Source organism: Salmo salar, chromosome 25 (assembly GCF_965601325.2).
Source record: "Salmo salar chromosome 25, fSalSal1, whole genome shotgun sequence".
Taxonomy (NCBI): Eukaryota; Metazoa; Chordata; class Actinopteri; order Salmoniformes; family Salmonidae; genus Salmo; species Salmo salar.
The window spans coordinates 41,420,089-41,439,900 of NC_138315.1; the positions used below are offsets into that span (position 1 = coordinate 41,420,089).

At 40.9% G+C, this 19,812-nt stretch overlaps 1 protein-coding gene across 3 annotated transcripts in view; it reads right to left on the reverse strand.

Moving 5' to 3' along the window:
- Nucleotides 1–14,762, reverse strand: part of LOC106586768 (beta-galactoside alpha-2,6-sialyltransferase 2) — a 112,550-nt gene extending 97,788 nt beyond the window's left edge. The window contains exon 1 of one of the 3 annotated variants that reach the window (XM_014174374.3): nucleotides 14,383–14,751. The gene's annotated coding sequence lies outside the window, so the exon portion shown is untranslated. Of the gene's footprint in view, nucleotides 1–14,382 lie in introns of all 3 variants that reach the window. The other 2 variants (XM_082969157.1, XM_082969158.1) reach the window with 2 other exon arrangements.
- Between the last annotated feature and the right edge of the window lie 5,050 nt (nucleotides 14,763–19,812).

A 19,812-nucleotide genomic window follows, 5' to 3' on the forward strand; every position in this document is an offset into this window, starting at 1 on the left:
AGAGCTCTGTCAGAGTGACCATCAGGTTCTTGGTCACCTCCCTGACCAAGTTCCTTCTCCCTTGATTGCCCAGTTTGGCCGGGCAGCCAGCTCTAGGAAGCATCTTGGTGGTTCCAAACTTCTTCCATTTAAGAGGCCACTGTGTTCTGGGGACCTTCAATGCTACAGCCATTTTTTGGTACCCTTCCCCAGATCTGTGCCTCGACACAATCCTGTCTCGGAGCTCTACAGACAATTCCTTCAATCTCATGGCTTGGTTTTTGCTCTGAAATGCACTGTCAACTGTGGGACCTTATATAGACAGGTGTGTGCCTAACCAAATAATGTACAATCAATTGAATTTGCCACAGGTGAACTCCAATCAAGTTGTAAAAACATCAAGGATGATCAATGGAAACAGGATGCACCAGAGCTCAATTTCAAGTCTCACAGCAAAGGGTTTGAATACTTATGTAAATAAGGTATCTGTTTTTTGGGTTTAATAAATGTGCAAACTGGTTTTCTCTTTGTCATTATGGGGTATTGTGTGTAGATTGATGAGGGGAAAAAACTATTTAATATATGTTATAATAAGCTTTAACTTAACAAAATGAGGAAAAAGGGAAGGGGTCTGAATACTTTCCGAATGCACCGTACGTAAATTAGATTTCTGTATTTTATTTTCAATAGATTTGCAAAAATGTGTAAATACATGATTTCGCTTTGTCATTATTGGGTATTGTGTGTAGATGGGTGAGCAAAAAATACATTTAAGCCATTTTGAATTCAGGCTGTAACAATAAAAGGTGGAATAAGTCAATACTTTCTGAAGGCACCGTATGTGCACTAGGCTGTATGTGCTGTGTTTGAGTGGCAGGCGGTGTGATGGCTGGAATGAGCTGTGGGTCTCAGTGCCCTGCAGTGTGAGCTCAGCTCCACATGCTAGGTGCCAGCCACAAGGAGACACACACACAGACACAGCCTAGTGCACATACACACACTTCCAATCACACACAGAGAATGCAGTGCACGCTTACTCGCCATCTCTTGCTTTGAAAAACCCACACCCATCCATGTGGTTACATAATCTCTGGTAGGGTCTCATGATGTTTCAGGAAAGCGATTTGATCTAACATAATGAGCTGATCTACTACTGTTATTATGGTTATCATGTCATTAAGGTTATCATGTCATTACTGTTATTATGGTTATCATGTCATTACTGTTATGATATTACTGTTAGTACTGATATGATATTGTTATTATGGTCAGTACTGTTATTATAGTAATTATGTTATTTATATTAAAATTATTACTGTTATATTTTAGTACTGTTATGTTGTTACTGTCATTATAGTTATGTTAGTGTTATTGTGGCTGTTATGTTACTGTTATTATGGTTAACTTATTACTGTTTTTATCTTGCGACTTATTATGGTTATTACTGTTATTATGGCTGTTATTACTGTTATGTTATTACTATTGGTCTGTTGTACTGTTACTGTTTGTTATTACTGTTACTGTGTTTGTTATTACTGTTATGGTTATGTTAGTAATGTTAGGATATTACTGTTATGACATTACTGCTATTATGTTAGTACTGTTATTACAGTTATATTATTACTGTTATGGTTGTTATTACTGGTATTGTGTTTGTACTGTTATGTTATTAAAGTTAGATGTTATTATGTTATGATTTATTACTGTTATGGTTATATTATTACTGTTATGTTATGACTTACGGTATTATTGATATTAAGTTATAACAGTGGTGTGTGTTTGTAGGTTGTTGAATTATAACAGTGGTGGGTGTTTGTATTGTTGAGTGATAGCAGTGGTGTGTGTTTGTAGGTTGTTGAGTTATAGCAGTGGTGTGTGTTTGTAGGTTGTTGAGTTATAGCGGTGGTGGGTGTTTGTATTGTTGAGTTATAGCAGTGGTGTGTGTTTGTATTGTTGAGTTATAACAGTGGTGGGTGTTTGTATTGTTGAGTTATAACAGTGGTGTGTGTTTGTAGGTTGTTGAGTTAGAACAGTGGTGGGTGTTTTGTATTGTTGAGTTATAACAGTGGTGTGTGTTTGTATTGTTGAGTTATAACAGTGGTGTGTGTTTGTATTGTTGAGTTATAACAGTGGTGGGTGTTTGTATTGTTGAGTTAGAACAGTGGTGTGTGTATTGTTGAGTTAGAACAGTGGTGTGTGTTTGTATTGTTGAGTTATAACAGTGGTGTGTGTTTGTATTGTTGAGTTATAACAGTGGTGGGTGTTTGTATTGTTGAGTTAGAACAGTGGTGTGTGTATTGTTGAGTTAGAACAGTGGTGTGTGTTTGTATTGTTGAGTTATAGCAGTGGTGTGTGTTTGTATTGTTGAGTTATAGCAGTGGTGTGTGTTTGTATTGTTGAGTTATAGCAGTGGTGTGTGTTTGTATTGTTGAGTTATAGCAGTGGTGTGTGTTTGTATTGTTGAGTTATAACAGTGGTGTGTGTTTGTATTGTTGAGTTATAACAGTGGTGGGTGTTTGTATTGTTGAGTTAGAACAGTGGTGTGTGTTTGTATTGTTGAGTTAGAACAGTGGTGTGTGTATTGTTGAGTTAGAACAGTGGTGTGTGTTTGTATTGTTGAGTTATAACAGTGGTGTGTGTTTGTATTGTTGAGTGATAACAGTGGTGTGTGTTTGTATTGTTGAGTTATAACAGTGGTGTGTGTTTGTATTGTTGAGTTATAACAGTGGTGTGTGTTTGTATTGTTGAGTTATAGCAGTGGTGTGTGTTTGTATTGTTGAGTTATAGCAGTGGTGTGTGTTTGTATTGTTGAGTTATAATAAGGGTGTGTGTGTTTTAAATCATCTAAACTCTTGGGGTCTGTTATAATGTGGGATCAGCAGTTATTCAGTGCCCCAAGAGAGGAGAGAGATGGAGATGGAGCTGTGCGATCAGTCAGTGACAGAATGTGCAGCTCTCATAACTTATGGGCAAATCACAATATCTCGAGAGAAAAAAATTTAAACAAACTTTCTCTAATGCAGATTTTGCTCTTGATGTTAAATTGTAGTTGCTCTGATTTCAAAAGGATTGTTGAAAAGTTAACACTATGGTGTCTGTGAGTGAGTGGGAAGGTGCACAAAGCACAGAAAGAGCGAAGGACACGAGACCAAAAATATAAAATCTCCTAAAGAAAATTGTATAGAAAGAAAATCTTCTTGCGATACAGGCATTTGGAACATCGTAAACATACATTGAAATGAATTGGATATCGCCCAGCCCCAGTGTAATTATATAACACTTGTGGACAGCAGCTTATCCCCGACATCTTGTTCCATTCATCTGACCATGCAGATAGTGATGTTCAAAAAGAACGAATCGTTCGCAAGTTGCACAACTCTTTTTACTGACTCGAGAGTCATGATCCGTTTTTCTGAGTAACTCGTTCATTTTAGTCGTTAGTTCGTTTGACCTGCTGGCCTCAATGACTACAGCATGATTAATACTCCATCCTCCGGCTCAGTGGCTCCAAAGGACGTGCTCCGACCAACAACTATAACATAGATCATGCTTCATTCACTATAGAGAAGAATAATACATGTTTACAACTGCTAATTGATCGCATGGTGCCAGAATGAATGCAATTCATTCTAGAACGTTAGGAGGGTCACAGCTTTGTAGAATCAAAACATGCACACAGCCTCTGCTCAACAAACTCATACGAATCATTTGGGGCGCTGCAGTTGGAACAATATGTGTTTCTCACCCTCATGGCAGTGAAGCATTCCGACAAGAGTCTTTCACAATCTCGTCCGGTTGCGGCCAAAACTAGACCTCGTTACAAATGTATCAAGAAATAACTGTATTTGTAGCAATCAACACATGTACATTCTTTTAAAGCACACTTTTACAAGTCTCAGTCACAAATGACATCTCCAATAAGCCCCTTATGGTGAACGACACGTGAATGAGAGGCTTGTAGAATAATGACTCTTTCAAGTTATCAGTTGGTCATTCGCCGGTGGGTGATCCTGCATGCTCTGGGCATCACTGACTGAAATTAACAAAATGAGTCCATTTGTTTTTTTTTTGCTTGAACCAGTCAAAGATATGTGTCAGTATAAAGAGACACTTCCCATCACTACATGCAGAGTGAACTGCAATAAAGTGCTCGTGACTCTGTGGTTGAGAAACTGCTCTCTCCATCAATGACTGGGCAGGGCTTAGTGTGGTAAGCGGCATTTAGCATCCGGAAAAATAGGGAGACAGATGACTGAAGTAGCAAACCAAATATAAAAACAGACATGACACGTGTCAGTGTTGCGTATCACATTTAACAAACCAAACATTGAAATACTGTTATAGAATGTAAAGTAAAAACCCAAACCTGTCCGTGCATCAATACCATTATTTAATAAAAATACGGTATACCGCCCAGCCCTAACACACGTACACACACAGCAGCAGCAGCTCCCCTGAAGGGCTGTGATCTCCACAACAGAACATCTGCATTAGTGTTCCAGAACATATTTTCTAGCTCATTATAGTGGCATGCAGGCTGGCACCTCTTTCTCTTTGTAGCTGGCTATTTATGGGGGTGAACGGGCTGGGCCACGCTCCCCCTGGGGGGGGGGGGGGGGGGGGGGGGGGGTGTTGTAAAGCCCACAGGTGTGCAGTGCTACCTCTCCCCTGCACACACACACCCCACCTCACAACCCCCCAGTATAACTACAGAAGGACACTCTTTGCTGATGTCCTCTGAGGGACAGATGTGTGATACTAGGATATTCAGCGCAGCATAGCTCATGCAGTACAGTACAGTACATTACAGTACAGCACATTACAGTACAGCACATTACAGTACAGTACATTACATTACAGAACATTACAGTACAGCACATTACAGTACATTACAGAACATTACAGTACAGCACATTACAGAACAACACATTACAGTACATTACATTACAGTACAGCACATTACAGTACAGTACATTACAGTACAGCACATTACAGTACAGCACATTACCTTATCATGACTTTCCCCTCCCCATCAGCTCTGAATAGCAGGATAATGCTGTTACTACAGGGCCACTGTACAGTAGAAAAGGAAACATTCGGCTATTTTGTCTGAAGATTTGTGCAAGTACACGGGCAGAGATATCTGTCCTTAATTGGAGGGTTATGGTTTAAGAGCAGCGGTTATATGAGCCCAGCCTTCAAAGGAGGAGGGTTGCAGTCACCAAGACCAGCTGTGGCCCTCACTCTGTCTGTCTGTCTGTCTCTGTGTATGTGTGAGAGGGGAGGAGGATGAGGACATGAGGGCCATAGACAGTAATAATTGGTTATAAACACCCTGAGAAGTCATATAGGAGCTTTAGTGGGACGTTTGTTTAGCTGTTGTGTCTTTCTATTAGGTGACAGGAGGTGTAATTCATCTGTTTTTCAGTGTGGTATACTGTCTATGTAAAGACCAGTTCGGGCAATACAACTAGAGCAGGAAAAACTACTTTTTCTAGATGCATCTAGTTGGCAGAGAGAGGTCAAGCTGTCAGAAGAGATGTGCATCCTAGTTCAGCGGTCGTGTTCTGTGGTCGTAGTTTAGTGAAACCACACACCCTCGTATAGTCTGCTAACCCTAACATGTGAAAGCCTGTGATGTAATCAGCTCAAATCCTGTTAACTTCTCGCTGGAACATAATGTTTGAGCACCTGTGTGTGTGTGCACGCACTTCACCTCCGGGGCTATCAGAGGTTATCCGAGCCCGTCTAAGCCCCTTATGTAATTGACTGTCTCTTGTCCTGTGATTAGTGGTAATTTATTACGGGCCGTAGTCAATCAAAATAGATGGCTAAGTTTCCCAGCCTTCCAGGCTAAGACAACTTCTTAGACGTCTTGTCCTGCGGTGTTGCAGGATTTGAAAACATTTTCTATCCAAACATATAATAATGTCAAACCTCACTACGATGCGGTGCCTCAGACCGCTGCGCCACTCGGGAGGCATAACATTATTTTCCTACTGTCACAAACAGCTTTTTTCTCTGTCATCGCCTCCAGACAGTCCACTCCCCTGGGTGAGGTCACCTGAGATATTCTGGTCCCCCAGAGCGTTTACGGATGGTCACCCTTCCTATGGTCATTACTCCCAAATGGCCCTCCAGAGGACGATGAGAACGGCGCATAGCGGCCAGGGGGAAGTGTCCTTTAAGTGTCCCTGTGAGTTGACTCAGTCCACTTCTTCAAATGTCTGTGCCGCTGCCAGCCCCTGTATTTATGGGCCAGAATTGGAGATGTAGTGCTGCTGTAGAGCTGGGATCCTTTCACAGGACCTTGTTCCTGACCAGGCTGCGTTTGAGAGCACTCAGCGGTCTGTCTCCGCAGCCCAAAGGCTGTCATTAAAAGATGTGTGATTTATCAGAGAGAGGGTGCGCTGTGAAGGTCGTAATTACACGAGAGACCATGCACTGCCTGGACTCTTGTCTTGTCTGTCTTCTGTTCTGTTATCTTCCAGGGTTTTCTCTGGATCAAAAAGGGGCTTAGGTGGTGGGTGTGGCAGGGGGCGTGGCAATGGGCACGGTTGGCACGACTGAATTTTAGAGAACATTTTAGAGGCCCCCCAGCTTGGCCTTGTGGAGAATTGTTTGCATTTTTAAAGCACCTTTTCTGAAATTCTACACATTTTGCCTTGGAGCTGACAGAAAATGTTATGGATTTAAAAAACCTTTCCTGTGATTTGACACCTTTGACATGGAGCTGAGAAAACATTGTGCAGTGCTAAAGCTAATTTCCTGCAATTTTGTGCATTTTGACATGGCTAATGCTGTTTGTTTTTGGTTGTGTTTCAGATATTTTTTTCCCCCAATAGAAATGAATGGTAAATAATGTATTGTGTCATTTTGGAGTCACTTTTGTTCTAAATAAGAATATGTTTGTAAACACTTGTACATTAATATGGATGCTACCATGATTACGGATAGTTCCGAATGAAACATGAATAATGTGAACTATTTTGAAACCTGTATGGCACAGCTGTCCATTTTTTGGACCTTAAGTGAAACTGGTATACTTTTTTATTTATGCCAATTTTCTTTTACCAGTTTTGGTCTTTAATACAGCGCCGACAAACAAGTTCCTTCCCCCTTCCACTTGCCTCATCCATTTTTGCAGAAATGATGTAATTAGTTGGATGTCATTTTGGATAGAGGAGACATTTCCATATATTTTTGTTAGCTTCATGTGTGACAACTCCACTAGTCCTATTTATGATATATTTTAAAAAGATTGCCGTTTTTACATTTTTTCACAAAAATATTAAATATATAAATATTTTAAATCAATTAGTATATTTGAGTTTTACTATAATATTTGTTCTGTCTTTTCTGGTGGATTAAACTGAAATAGCAACCAACTTTCTATGGCTTGTTTTAAAAATAGCGATATTTTGGAGATTATTTCCTTTTCAAATAATGGAAAGTGAGAGGTTGTAATCTGAATAAAGGGAAAAAGGCCATTCTTGAACATGGGGTGGGCCATTACTAATCTGCTAGAGAACCCGTTTGGATTTAAGTATAGCTTTTGTATGACTGCAGCCTTTAGTGAGAAGTCTAATGCTTTAATAATTGCTGCCCTCCGAATTAATATTAATTATATAAATAGGCCCATTTAATTTAGTCTTGCCTGCTATTCCAAATAACATTTGATCTTTTTTGTTCGTATAATTTAAAAAACAAGTCATTAGGTGTAGGCAGGGCCATGTCACATTTGTCGTAAAAAGTGGACCAAGGCGCAGCGGGTATCGTGCTCATCTTCCTTTTTATTTGGATAAACGTGAACACTTAGAACAAAAAATAACAAACAACGACAAAAACAGTCCTGTAAGGCTAACCAGCTATACACGTAACAACTACCCACAAAACCCTTAGAAAAACACCCCTACTAAATAGGACCTTCAATTAGAGGCAATGAGGAACAGCTGGCTCCAATTGAAGGTCAGCCCAATAAACTAAACATAGAAATATAAGAACTAGAACAAACATAGAAATATATTAACATAGAATATAACCCCAAAAAACCCGAAACACACAAAACAAACACACCCCTGCCACGTCCTGACCAACTACAATAACAAAATGACCCCTTTTCTGGTCAGGATGTGACAGGCCATAAGAAAATAGCTAAACTGGGAAATGACTAAAGATATAATCAGGGATTTTTCCACAAAGAGACAGGTATTTCCCTTTCCATCTAGCAAGATCTTATCTATTTCTGATAACTTTCTATTAAAATATATAAATATATTTATTTCCTTCGGGATATGATTACTGTCAGACCATTTTGCTGTTAAACTGCACGGTAATGGAAAATATATTTATTTTTTTGTGATCCAATACGTAATATCATAATGGATTATCATAATTTGATTGTAATCCAGAGAGGTTCAAAAAATTATCTAGATCTTCTGAGGCTGTGGAGGGATCCAAATTGTGGATTTAAAAGAACATGAATCAGGTGTTGTGTGTATTGGCACTCATAGGATGTAATGTCTGTGCTTGCCCATTTAAGATAAAAACTTATCTTGAACAAGGCTTGTTAATCAATCAATGAGTCAAACCAGTGCTACCGTCTGGCTGTGATAAAAACCTTGATTGTTTTTCATAAGATAAGATGAATGCAAGCTAGCAACTTACCTTGGCTCCTTGCAGCCACAAGGTCCATTAGATGCTGCACTCGCGTAACAGGGGGTCAGCCTGCCATGCAGTCTCCTCGTGGATTGCAATGTAATCGGCCATAAGGCCCATTACCGATTGTTATGAAAACTTGAAATCGTCCCTAGGCTGATTAATCAGGCCAATTAATCAGTCGACCTCTAGTTATAACTCAACAACACAAACACACACCACTGCTATCACTCAACAATACAAACACACACCACTGCTATCACTCAACAATACAAACACACACCACTGCTATAACTCAACAATACAAACACACACCACTGCTATAACTCAACAATACAAACACACACCACTGTTATAACTCAACAATACAAACACACACCACTGTTATAACTCAACAATACAAACACACACCACTGTTATAACTCAACAATACAAACACACACCACTGCTATAACTCAACAATACAAACACACACCACTGTTATAACTCAACAACCTACAAACACACACCACTGTTATAACTCAACAACACAAACACCCACCACTGTTATAACTCAACAATACAAACACACACCACTGTTATAACTCAACAATACAAACACACACCACTGCTATAACTCAACAATACAAACACACACCACTGTTATAACTCAACAATACAAACACCCACCACTGTTATCACTCAACTGAGCCCCCCTGTGGCTCAGTTGGTAGAGCATGGTGTGTGCAACGCCAGGGTTGTGGGTTCGATTCAAACACACACCACTGTTATAACTCAACAATACAAACACACACCACTGCTATAACTCAACAATACAAAACACACACACCACTGTTATAACTCAACAATCTACAAACACACACCACTGTTATAACTCAACAACAATACAAACACACACCACTGTTATAACTCAACAACAATACAAACACACACCACTGTTATAACTCAACAATACAAACACACACCACTGTTATAACTCATCAATACAAACACCCAGCACTGTTATAACTCAACAATACAAACACCCACCACTGTTATAACTCAACAACCTACAAACACACACCACTGTTATAACTCAACAATACAAACACCCACCACTGCTATAACTCAACAATACAAACACACACCACTGTTATAACTCAACAATACAAACACCCACCACTGCTATAACTCAACAATACAAACACACACCACTGCTATAACTCAACAATACAAACACCCACCACTGCTATAACTCAACAATACAAACACACACCACTGTTATAACTCAACAATACAAACACACACCACTGCTATAACTCAACAATACAAACACCCACCACTGTTATAACTCAACAATACAAACACACACCACTGCTATAACTCAACAATACAAACACCCACCACTGTTCTAACTCAATAACTCAACAATACAAACACACACCACTGTTATAACTCAACAATACAAACACACACCACTGTTATAACTCAACAATACAAACACACACCACTGCTATAACTCAACAATACAAACACCCACCACTGTTGTAACTCAACAACCTACAAACACCCACCACTGTTATAATTTAACACAGACACACCCCTGTTGTCATTCATCAACAATACAAAGACACACACATTAAACTGTCCAGCTGCACACAAATAACTTGGGCTGAGAATTGCCAGGGACCTCACTATACAATATTACCATGATACTTAGTAGCTGATAAAATTTGTATTGCAATTATTTTTGTATCACAATTCTACAAATATGTATTGTGATCCGATACTGCGATTTTAATGCGATTCGATGTTCCAAACATATTGCTCACTGTTATGTGAGCCATGAGAAACAAGTATTGATATATCATCGTCTAAAATAACATTGTGACACTGAACTATTGATTTTTTGCCCCATCACTACAAAGAACACACTACCAAGGTAGCAGAGTTCCCTCAGCAACCACAATCAGTAAAAGCCCTCTGGGGTTCACCTTCCCCATGCTGCAGAAGGACACCATTTCAAAAGAGTGTAACTGTGACTCACACTTTGTTTTGGTATGGGGGTTTTACTCATTGTTTTTGTATTCATCACACATCACCTTAGAAATGCTGTTGGTTCAAGGACTGTAGGTTGATCCAAAAATAGATTGGTGTATGCTGCTGAATATATTACACTGAAATCATGTTTCTTACATTCCTCACCTCAGATGAGTCTTGGTTTTGATTTATTAGACGATTTAATAAAAATGTCTCACTGTTCTAAAACAAACCTAGACCTGTCTGTAGATCCCAGACAAAGAAACAAGGAATTCGACCACTTCAAAGCCTCTACCACACACACACACACACACACACACACACACACACACACACACACACACACACAAACCAAAACTGTTAGCTAGCTTATGGGGATAATTCCTAAAACTCTTCGTCCTTGGCACTTGTGTGCTTTCATTTCTCATAATTTCTCTCAAAATGACGTAACTACCGGCACTTCGTTCAATTTGTCTAATATAATGGACCATAACACTGTTGGGTTTGATTCAAACAACTGTTAAAGCCAATAATGATACGGTTGAAATGGTCCGAATCACCCATCTCCTGGCACGGACAGCGTGGTTCCCAGGATGGGCGTGAGCTGCCAACGACCGCCTGCCAAACCCCCATTGAATGTCCACAGGACTGGCATGGCCACTGTGTTGAACGGAACTGAATGAAGGAGATCAAATCCAATTTGATTTGAACCATTCACCCATAGATTACATTTATTATGGCGCAGACACACCAATAGTGTGTCAGGAAACACTCTTTGCCCTATAGATATGATATAATCAAGGCTACTCAATAGAATACATGAAGGACAAAAATAAATAACTTTCACTACATTTTACAGCAGGGGTGGAATTGCACTTGCCTCTTGGACGAGACCAGAAAATAGAGCAACTTCAAGCCAACTTGAAGTTAGCCCTCAAGTAAACTCAAGTAAAAGTCACCCGGCAAAATACTAGAGTAATGTCACGACTTCTACTGAAGTTTTCCTTGTTCGGGTGGTGTTCGGCGATCGACGTCACCGGCCTTCTAGCCACCATTGATCAGTTTTTCATTTTCCATTGGTTTTGTCTGGTCTCTTTACACACCTGTTTCATATCCCAGTAATTATATGTTGTGTATTTAACCCTCTGCTTCCCCTCATTTCTCTGTCGGTGATTGTTTGTTTGTTATGTACGTGTTGTTTCTGTATCGGTGTGCGACGGGTTATTGTTTTACCCGGATTATTTTTCTACGTTGTTTTTTTGTAAATAAATATTCAATTTTTAACCACTCTGTTTTCTCCTGCGCCTGACTTCCCTGCCACCTACTTACAGGGACTATGACAAGTAAAAGTATTTGCTTTTAAATATACTTAAGAATCAACAGTAAATGTAATTGCTAAAATACATATAAGTATCAAAAGTAAAAGTATAAATCATTTCAAATTCCTTATATTAACCTCTTACATCTAGATGTTCCGCTAGCGGAACACCGCTCCAATATCCAATGATAGGGCGTGGCGCGAATTACAAATTCCTCGAAAATCCGAAAACTTCAATTTTTCAAACATATGACTATTTTACACCATTTTAAAGACAAGACTCTCCTTTATCTAACCACACTGTCCAATTTCAAAAAGGCTTTACAACGAAAGCAAAACATTAGATTATGTCAGCAGAGTATCCAGCCAGAAATAATCAGACACCCATTTTTCAAGCTAGCATCTAAATAATGGAAAGCAAAACAAATATAAACCAAACAGATTTTGTTTTATTGTTTAACATTTCTTTTTCAGAATTTCTCTACTGTAAGGGCTGTCGTGAGAGAGAGTAGATCAAGGTGCAGCGGAGTTAGTGTTCATCATTGAATATTTAATAGCAGAAAGAACACTATACAAAACAAAACGAGAAAACTGACAGCCAAACAGTCCTGTCAGGTGCAAAACACTAAACAGAAACAATTACCCACAAAACCCCAACGGAAAACATGCACTTATGTGTGACTCCCAATCAACAACAACGAACTTCAGCTGTGCCTGGTTGGGAGCCACACACGGCCCAAAACAAATAAATACAAAAACATAGAACGCCCACCCAATGTAACACCCTGGCCTAACCAAAATAAAGAACAAAAAACCCAATCTATGGCCAGGGCGTTACAATCACACATAAGTGCCTGTTTTTCCGTTGGGGTTTTGTGGGTAATTGTTTCTGTTAGTGTTTTGCACTTGACAGGACTGTTTGGCTGTCGGTTTTCTTATTTTTGTATAGTGTTCTTTCGTCAATTAAATAAATATTCAATGATGAACACTAACTCCGCTGCACCTTGGTCTACTCTCTCTCACGACAGCCATTACACCCAGAGGGTAGTGCGGTCTGCACAACGCATCACCGGGGGCAAACTACCTGCCCTCCATGACACCTACAGCACCCGATGTCACAGGAAGGCCGAAAAGATCATCAAGGACAACAACCACCCAAGCCACTGCCTGTTCACCCCGCTATCATCCAGATGGCGATACAGGTGCATCAAAGCTGGGACCGAGAGACTGAAAAACAGCTTCTATCTCAAGGCCATCAGACCTCTAAACAGCAATCACTAACTCAGAGAGGCTGCTGCCTACATTGAGACCCAGTCACTGGCCACTTTAATAAATGGATCACTAGTCACTTTAAACAATGCACTCTAAATAATGCCACTTTAATAATGTGTACATATCTTACATTACTCATATCACATGTATATACTGTATTTTATACCATCTATTGCACCTTGCCTATGCCGCTCGGCCATCGCTCATCCATATACTTACATGTACATATTGTCATTCACCCCTTTAGATGTGTGTATTAGGTAGTTGTTGGGGAATTGTTAGATTACTTGTTAGATATTACTACACTGTCAGAACTAGAAGCACAAGGATTTCGCTACACTCGCATTAACATCTGCTAACCATGTGTATGTGACAAATACAATTTGATTTGATTTTAGTAACGTTAGTTGGATAGAGGACAGGACACCTCCAATCTCACATTATAGAAAGGTATGGTCCTCCTTAATCAAACGTACTTCTTATGCCACAGACAGGGTTTCACCACACACACACACACACATTTGTGGAACTTCTGGCCTAATAGTGCTCATTTAACATGCAGTCTAAATAAATGAAATTGTCTAATTTCATGAGCTAACAGTACTGTGTTAAACTCAAATGAGTAAAACACAGGAAGGCGTAATACAATTGGACAGCTATGAACAGGCAAATATTTACGTAAAGATTCCATACAAAGTAGGCTGTGGTTTAAATGTGTGACTTGGCTACAATGTTGTCGCACGAGGTATTGCATGCTTTATTTATGATCCAAAGGTTGTTCTAAATCTATCAAGTAGTAGTGCTCGTGATTGATGTTGATAGCCTAGGATAAAAACAATTTAACGGTGCAGTTGGCTATGGTCCTTTCATCATTCTGACCGTGCAAAGATAAACCCGTTAACCTAAACCGTTCAGGCTATTTATTTGCTATTGAATATTCTTGCTTAATTATGTTTTATTTATATGTCCATTCTAAAAACCAAATCGACCGCTGGCTGAATCTCTTGTAGCCACATATTTTGCCAAGTGACTGCTCGTCATTACAATGTAGTCTACCGCGGGCTGTTAGCACAAAGCGCTCTGAAGCGTGAGGAGCAACTGCCTGCAAATCCTGCGGGGAGCCATTAAAGCCTTACCTAGGAAATGTGCCAGTCTTCATTGTTTTAGAAGGCAGGCTAGTGTCCGTTTTTTCCTCCGTTAACCGAGCTGTGTGGGCAGTGGTCCGGTTTCACAGCGCTGTTTGAAATCAGATTCATGAAAGCTGCACATTCGGTGTCGTCTCACATTGTCAGAAGCCTTTTTCATGCAGCCTCAGCATGAGAGTGGTGGGTGGAGTCTCGATGTCTCTTTCGCTTTGAGGTTGTAACCTAGCGTGAAATATAGCGCCTTTGAGTGTTTGGGATCAACCAAGAGTTTATTTGAAGCCTTCCTAAACATGAATAATACCTTGTCCTCAGTTCGTCGCGCATGGAGTCTACAAGGTGTCCAAAGCGTTTCACAGGGATGCTGGCCCATGTTGACTCCAATGCTTCCCACAGTTGTGTCAAGTTGGCTGGATGTCATTTGGGTGGTGGACCATTTTTGATACACATGGGAAACTGTTGAGGGTGAAAAACTCAGCAGTGTTGCAATTCTTGATACATACCAGGCCGCTTGCCACCTACTACCATACCACGTTCAAAGGTGCTTAAATCTTTTGTCTTGTCCATTCACCATCTGAATGGCATAGATCTCAATTGTCTCAGGGCTTAAAAATCCTTCTTTAACCTGTCTCATCACCTTCATCTACACTGATTGAAGTGGATTTAACAAGTTACATCAATAAGGGATCATAGCTTTCACCTGGATTCACCTGGTCAGTCTATGTCAGTGGTTCCCAACCTTTATCAGTTACTGTACCGCCAACTGAATTTTGCTTTGCCCGTAGTACCCCCTCATAGAGCATTTTACCAGTAGGCCTAGAGTCTCATGACTCTTCTCAAGTACCCCCAGTGGATAGGCCAAGTACCCCCCAGGGGTCCTAGTACCCCTGTGGTTGGGAAGCATTGGTCTATGTGATGGAAAGAGCAGCTGTTCTTAATGTTTTGTACATTCAATGTATAATAATACGCTTTGATGTAGGAAATTGAAACTTAAATATTTCCCTCATAGGCCTGCTTGTGTGTTGACAACTCATAGCCTTTCATGAAAAACTTGCAGCCTAATTTGCTTGACTGCTAAATCTGTCAAATCATTATTCAGACCTACACTTACATGATGAATACATATTATATCTAGGATGCTTAATAGCAAAGTCACATTTATATGTAGTCCCATGGAGGGAGGCATGGCCGCTGCATGTGTTTGTGTGTGTGTGTATCTTACTGACTTTTCCAAGACTTACCTTACCTGGTGCCCCTATATCACCTGGTGCCCCTATATCACCTGGTGCCCCTATATCACCTGGTGCCCCTACATCACCTGGTGCCCCTATTTCACCTGGTGCCCCTACATCACCTGGTGCCTCTATATCACCTGGTGCCCCTACATCACCTGGTGCCCCTACATCACCTGGTGCCCCTACATCACCTGGTGCCCCTACATCACCTGGTGCCCCTACATCACCTGGTGCCCCTATATCACCTGGTGCCCCTACATCACCTGGTGCCCCTGCATCACCTGGTGCCCCTATATCTTTGAGTCCATGTGTCTTACAGAATAGAACGGGACCCTGGGAAATAAAAAGGTACAAATTAGCGAGGGGACATCACATGATAGTTTGTATTAGTTTGCATGCAGTCGTGTGTGCTTTTGCGTGTGTATCGTGTGCGAGTGTGCTTTTGTGTGTGTATCGTGTGTGTATCGTGTCTGCTTTTCTGTGTCTATCATGTGTGTGTGCTTTTGTGTGTGTATCGTGTGTGTGTGCATTTTTGTGTGCATAGTGTGTGTGTGCTTTTTTTGTGTGTATCGTGTGTGTGTGTGCTTTTTTGTGTGTATGTGCCTTTGTGTGTATCATGTGTGCTCTTTTGTGTGTATATCGTCTATGTGTGCTTTTTTGTGTGCATCGTGTGTGTACTTTTGTGTGTATATCGTGTGTGTGTTTGTTTGAACTCCACTATTGGTTTGTGTGTGTTCATCTTTCATGTGTGTGTGTGTGTGTGTGTGTGTGTGTTTAAACTGTCTGTGGGAGTGTGGGTGTGTGTTTAAACTGTCTGTGGGAGTGTGGGTGTGTGTTTAAACTGTCTGTGGGAGTGTGGGTGTGTGTTTAAACTGTCTGTGGGAGTGTGTGTGTGTGTTTTCCTGCACCGCTGCCTGTGTGTTTGTGCGCTGCTCACTTAATTGTCTCATCAGTAAATGTCAAACGTCCAAATGGCTCCACCGTTCCGATTTATTTATTCATTTGTGCTCCATCAGATGCAGCCACTGCTGTAGCACACTGCAATTACAACAGAACACAGACATATTACCATGAATAATAAATCACTAGACAGAGAAAAGCTGGCCAGCCAGATGGCCATGTACTGTCACAGCTATACAGAGAGAAGCTGGCCAGCCGGATGGCCATGTACTGTCACAGCTATACAGAGAGAAGCTGGCCAGCCGGATGGCCATGTACTTAGAGAGATCGGACTTAAAGAGAGAGCAATACCTTTTATTTAATTTGACCTTTGTTTTAGCAGGTATAGGGCCGACCAGATACTGTATACTGGCTTAGAGCGTATTTGGGTTTGGCCGGGGTAGGCCGTCATTGTAAATAAGAATTTGTTCTTAACTGACTTGCCTAGTTAAATAAAGGTTAAATAAAATAAATATATTGTCGTACAGCAATGACCTATAGGAAAAACATGTTATAGATGAATAAATAGTAGCTGCAGAGATGACCCATGCAGCTTGGACTAACAGAGGATGTGCTGCCCTGAAAGACTGACGTACACAAAATCACAGAACACCAAAACTCACTAATACTCACAACCTTTACACAGAAACATCCATTTATACACACACGTACAGATCTATTTACTGAAAATGAATGAGTGATTAGTCCGTCCCCCCGACACACACACATATGCACGGACAGACGCACACACACACACTCAAACACTCATAGATGTCCAAAGACTACAGACCACTTCAGAGCATATGTCACAACTGAGCTGTCACCGTGTGAATTCTCTCCCACCTTCTCTCCCACCTGAGTGAGCGAGAGTGTGTGTGTGTGTGTCTGTGTAAATTGTCTGTATGGCCTAAGCAGTTTCAGGATATAAGTCATATTAAGTTGCCTTAGGCTATCCTGAAACCTCTCACCTCCCCTCTTTCTCCTCCTCCCCCCTCCTGTACCCCTAGGTCAGGTGTGGTAGCTGAGCTCCTGAACCAGGTGCTCATCATCTTATCCAGGTATGCCAGTGTCCATATATGTACAGTACAGAGTGTCAATCACCAAGATGTCATATCCCTGCCTTTGTACCCGGGCTTGGATTATAGTGATTGGCTGATGTGTGTGTGTGTGTGTGTGTGTGTGTGTGTGTGTGTGTGTGTGTGTGTGTGTGTGTGTGTGTGTGTGTGTGTGTGTGTGTGTGTGTGTGTGTGTGTGTGTGTGTGTGTGCGTGCGCCTGTGTGTGTGTGTGAGAATATCTCACCTTTCAACATGCAGTAACTCCTCTGAGACGTTTCTTTGAACATAGAAATTTACCAGGCCGGCTGCTTTAAGTTACTTTAAGAATCTGCATCTGAACCTGCATCTGGCCTCCTATTGGATTACTTAGATTACTCTCCTCATCTCCATATTACTCTCCTCATCTCCATATTACTCTCCTCATCTCCATATTGCTCTCCTCATCTCCATATTACTCTCTTCACCGCCATATTACTCTCCTCACCGCCATATTACTCTCCTCATCTCCATATTACTCTCCTCATCTCCATATTGCTCTCCTCATCTCCATATTACTCTCCTCATCTCCATATTACTCTCCTCGTCTCCATATTACTCTCCTCGTCTCCATATTACTCTCCTCATCTCCATATTACTCTCCTCATCTCCATATTGCTCTCCTCATCTCCATATTACTCTCCTCACCGCCATATTACTCTCCTCATCTCCATATTACTCTCCTCATCTCCATATTGCTCTCCTCACCACCATATTGCTCTCCTATTCTCTTTATTACTCTCCTCATCTCCATATTACTCTCCTCATCACCATATTACTCTCCTCACCGCCATATTGCTCTCCTCATCTCCATATTGCTCTCCTCATCTCCATATTACTCTCCTCATCTCCATATTACTCTCCTCATCTCCATATTACTCTCCTCATCTCCATATTACTCTCCTCATCTCCATATTACTCTCCTCATCTCCATATTGCTCTCCTCACCGCCATATTGCTCTCCTCATCTCCATATTGCTCTCCTCATCTCCATATTACTCTCCTCATCTCCATATTACTCTCCTCATCTCCATATTGCTCTCCTCATCTCCATATTGCTCTCCTCATCTCCATATTACTCTCCTCATCTCCATATTACTCTCCTCATCTCCATATTACTCTCCTCATCTCCATATTACTCTCCTCATCTCCATATTGCTCTCCTCACCGCCATATTGCTCTCCTCATCTCCATATTACTCTCCTCACCGCCATATTACTCTCCTCATCTCCATATTACTCTCCTCATCTCCATATTACTCTCCTCGTCTCCATATTACTCTCCTCATCACCATATTACTCTCCTCATCTCCATATTAGTCTCCTCATCACCATATTACTCTCCTCACCGCCATATTGCTCTCCTCACCTCCATATTAGTCTCCTCATCAACATATTACTCTCCTCATCACCATATTACTCTCCTCATCTCCATATTACCCTTCTCATCACCATTTTAGATTACTCCCCTCCTCCTCACAATCTTAGATTATTCTCATCGTCATCACAATCTTAGATTATTCTCAGCCTCCTCACAATCTTAGATTATTCTCAGCCTCCTCACAATCTTAGATTTTTCTCATCGTCATCACAATGTTAGATGACTCTCATCCTCCTCACAATCTTAGATTGTTCTACTTCACCTCACAATCTTAGATTATTCTCATCATCGTCACAGTCTTAGATTACTCTCCTCCTCACCATCTTAGATTACTCTCCTCCTCACCATTTTAGATTACTCTCCTCCTCCTCACCGTCGTACATTTCTCTCCTCCTCACCATCGTAGATTACTCACCTCATTTTAGATTGTGCTCATCCTCACCATTTTAAATTACTCTCCTTACCAAAGACACACTCTCCTTCTTTCATGTCCCCCATTTGAGATGAAATCACCTCTCTCATTAGCAGATGAGCTTCCTCACTTCATCTCACTGATGGCGTTGGTGCTGTAGTTCAGTAGCTTCCTGTCTGTGATGTTTTGAAGCTGTAGAGCAGTGTTTGGGTGAGGAGAGTGTGATTAGCGTGTCGCCAATGTGGTTTCCATTTTAATCTCCTAATGAATTAGTCTCTATGTCATCATTATCATTAACTGATGTATGTCATCAATGTTACTGTGGTCCTCGTCTTCCTGCTCTCTTTCTCAACGTTGTCATCATCA